This window comes from Halyomorpha halys, unplaced genomic scaffold (genome assembly GCF_000696795.3).
Source record: "Halyomorpha halys isolate HHAL.00 unplaced genomic scaffold, Hhal_1.1 Scaffold155.1, whole genome shotgun sequence".
Classification (NCBI taxonomy): domain Eukaryota; kingdom Metazoa; phylum Arthropoda; class Insecta; order Hemiptera; family Pentatomidae; genus Halyomorpha; species Halyomorpha halys.
Genome location: NW_027115270.1, coordinates 2,061,864 through 2,066,159, shown reverse-complemented (window position 1 = coordinate 2,066,159; position 4,296 = coordinate 2,061,864). Strand labels below are relative to the sequence as shown.

The 4,296-nt window shown below is 27.1% G+C and overlaps 1 long non-coding RNA gene across 1 annotated transcript in view; it reads right to left on the bottom strand.

Moving 5' to 3' along the window:
- The window catches only part of LOC136796999 (uncharacterized), a 531,363-nt gene that overhangs the window by 6,584 nt on the left and 520,483 nt on the right, over window positions 1–4,296 (bottom strand). The window lies entirely within an intron of this gene.

Below are 4,296 nucleotides of genomic sequence, written 5' to 3'. Positions count from 1 at the left end.
TTCTTTTCAAATAATTTCTGAGATAGCAACAGGTGTGATCTCAGCCACAGAATATAATTTCTTACTCTATGGTCGAGGCCACAAATATTGAAGAAAAAAAAAATTATCTTGAATTCGAATGTTTTAAATACTTGTTGAATATTTTGGATTTGCATTAAAGTTTTGAAGTTGAGTTAGAAAGGATCCAATTATAATAATTCAGAATTTTAAAATTATATTTGTTAAAAGTAAGTTATTATGTTACAGACCTTCCTTTCAGTCTTGGAATGGTTTCTATGCAAAAGACTAGCCCTTATCTGGAAAATAACTTTTTATCGTTATGGCAAAATTTATATCTGAGTTAAGGGATTGTGAACAAATGAATGAATATGATATGCCTGAGAATTCATTTAATGTAAATTACATGGTTTTAAAATGGACTGAACAGAACATGTTAAAAGTCATTATATTTAAAAGTATTAACATATCTAAATATTTACTCCCTCAGGAAAATACATTTTTGTTTTATCTTTATAATTTTATCAATTTTAATAGAAACTGTAACCTCTCTCTTTATTTCTCTGTTTGGTAGTGAATTAATTTGAATTAATTAATTAATTAAAAGTGAATTACCAAAGTTAGAAATATGTCACCAATTAAGTAATATACTTTTTTTTTAAAAAAAGAAACTTAATATAAGGGACAAAAAACAATCACTAGAAATTTCTATTTAAATATGACATTTGACTGAAGTAAAAAGAAATGGGATTATTTTTTTAAAAATTTATTGATTGATATTTACATAAAAATACATTCAGTAAGTTTAATGTAAGATTGTAATGTAGTGATACAGGCATATAGAGAAACTACCCATTGGTAGCTCTCTAATATTTCTACATTAGATTCTCCCAAGCCCATGTTCTTTTCAGGCACCTCTGAGGATTGTTAGGAATGGAAGAGGATGCAAGGTTAGAAACTAGTGGGTTTGGGTGGTTAAGAAGTTTATAATGGAACGATTGGTATCTGCTTTGGTCTTGGTCGGTCATGTACGACAAAGTAAGGAGCATTGAGGATTTTATGAAGAATTTTTAAATATATAATGAGATCTATAGGAATAAAAAACTTATGAAATGGTCTCAATAATATTCTACTAATACTGGCTTGTTGGTAATTTAATAATTTATATCACTTATTTTAAATGTGAAGGAGTGGAGTAACTCAGTGAGTGAGAGGAGAATTGATTCTAGACTTTCATATTCGCAGGTGAAACTGCAATCAATTCCTAATAAATTATGTGGATTAGTATTAATTTATATATCAATCCTATTATTATAATACCGATAAGTATTAATAATAGTAAATTACTGAGTAATACACTTTACCCTCTTACAAAAAGATTGGAAGTATATTCGTCCATATCTCTTCAAACGTTTCTTTGGTCATAGAACATTTACTTGCTCAGGACGTTTAATATTTATTAGGGGGCTTGTTATTTATTTTCTCAAATCAAACAAACAGCCATATATTTCGAGGTATTTTCGTCATCTCCAGTGGTATGATAATACAAGATTCAGATTTGTTGATATCCAACCTCTGACGATCAGTACTATATTAGCATGTTTTATCCTTTATGTATAAAGTTGTGTTAGTTAATTACAATTGTTTCTTTCAAACCATAATTTACACACACAAACACCCAAAAGTACAACAATATTCAATAACTACTTAAGCTGTTAATGATATAAGAATTTTTTTTAAAACAATTCAGTTCTTATTTGAGTGGATATGGTGTGAATAGTTATAGTAGAATACGAAACTATTAATATTAATCGCCTGCTTCTTCGACTCGTAGGACATACATTCTAGCTAAAACTATAGGATAGTTAATTTTGATTAAAAATTGTATTTTTTTTCTTAAATAAATTCTAAAAAAAATTCTATTAAAAAATCATTATAGTATGTTTTTTCTTCAACCAGAAATCAGTCAATAAAATAATTTTTTTATATGATAATTGACTTTTTAATATATGGGTGAAATATCTCTTTTTTTTTTCTTTTTTTTTTTCTTACTGATTTTTAAGATGCTCTATTTGAAAATTCTTAGGTTTCTCAGATATGGTTTATTATTTTTTTTCAGCATTAACAGAAGATCGTAAAAAGTATATAGTAATATAAATAATAATAATATATAATAGTAAAAGTATATAATATAGTAAATAGTAAAAGGATAGTGATTTATGAGTGATGTTTTATGGCTTGAAAAAAAAAAATCATTTATTGTAAAAAAATCTAGTTTAAATCCCAGAATATTACTGTCATAAAAAATCATTTTTGCATTTTTGTAGAGAAAATGGAAATTTCTCTTATCATCTGACATGGACCATGTTACCATGCTAGTAAAAGAATTAAATTTTTAAACTTATTGAAGACAGCTAAAATATAAACAAAATTAATCTTTAACTACTATTTGATTTTGAAAACATTGTAAAATTTATTAGAAACCAATATGGTGCCAGCTAGAATAATGGTAATTATGGAATTGATTTTCTAGAGGTGCACATGGCAACATTCTTTGTGGTAAGGATCATGAGCTGCAGCAATTATGTAAAACGTGAATTGCTAAAATGAGTATGATTAGTTAATCAAACCTAAGATGACAGAAGGGGGTGTGTTGTAGTAAGAGATAAACCATTGGACAAAACAATAATTTATAAATATTTAAATATTACAATACGGATATAGTAATATTACAGTATTATAATATAGATTAAAACACATATGTACCAAAAATATTCAGAATATTTTTCAGTCTTAATGCTGTTTTCTCCTAGCATTTCTAAAACAACATGTGATAACAAACAATTTATAGAATAATAGTTTATTAATATTACAGATTAAAACACATATATACAGAAAATGTTAGATTTCTTGGCCTCATTGCGGTTTTGTCTTGGCGTTTCTAAAACAATATGTAATGAGAAATATATATATAAAGTCCATCTCATAACTTTTGCCGAATGAGATAACAGATGATTAAAACATCAAGTCACTAAAGGATACTTGATTTCAATGATGGGTTCTCCCATACCTCAAATTCCAGAAACATAATTATAATTCCAGAAAATATATATATAAAGTCCATCTCATAACTTTTGCCGAATGAGATAACAGATGATTAAAACATCAAGTCACTAAAGGATACTTGATTTCAATGATGGGTATTTTTAGTAAAATAGCTGAGGACAATGAGGAAGAATTTGGTACTAATATATGTAGAATAATTTGGAAGATAGGTTTGATAAAGGAGGCAAAAAACTAATAGGTATATCTCTTAATAAACTACAGAGTGATAAGTTTACAGCCACTGACTGATTTTATGAATCGATTGCAATAGAAAAGATCTGCAAAAGAAATAATTTTCTGAAGCCTTATGTCAAATAGGAAAATAAATTTATAGGCTGTATAACCCCTAATCATATAATAGCATACTTATTACATCCAAAATAAATGGATATAGATTTGTGGGCTAAATATCAAGAAATTGGTAGAGCCTGGATTAGACAGTGGATCTCAGTTTTTTTTACCACTAATCATTCAATTTTCTTTAAGAATAAGATTTTGCTATTTCTAGAAAAGAGGTAGAAATAATTGATAAATTATCCCCTATTGAATGGTGGCAAGGTATTCCAAGATAAAGGAATATTGGCAGCTCTCTGAATTCCCTCTTCATTTATTCAGGTGTGTTTTAGCATCCCTAAGTATAGAAAGGACTTTCTCAACTAATAGTTCTATATAAAATAAATTATAGAGTATAATTTAAAATAAAAGAGAAAAAAAAACTAAAGATGATGGTCACTTTAAAACTGCCAGAACTAAAGAATTGTGTATTGTTCTATTTTCTTATCTATTAAGTTATAATTATTTTTTTATTATGTTCTATTCTGTAAATGTTGACTGTAAATTGAAATTTTATGGTTAGGCAATAAACATTTCAGTGAATTGACACTAAAAACACTAGTTATTTCGTTTTAATGTTGGTTTGTTTTTTAATTAAGAAGAAGAAGATAAATAAAACACTATTTTTTTTATTTTGCCAGGATGATTAGTGTTTTTTAATTTGTACTGGACTTACAAAATTGGATTATATTACAAAATTTGCCACTAGTGGACTGAATCAAACCCACATGGCTTGAATCACATAATATTCTTGAGGATTATGGGTAACTTTTCCTTTAAATTTTTATCTCTTTTCAAGTTTAAACTGTCCTTTTACATCCCACTCCACTATCCAGCAATGCCATCGTGTGGTTGATGTTG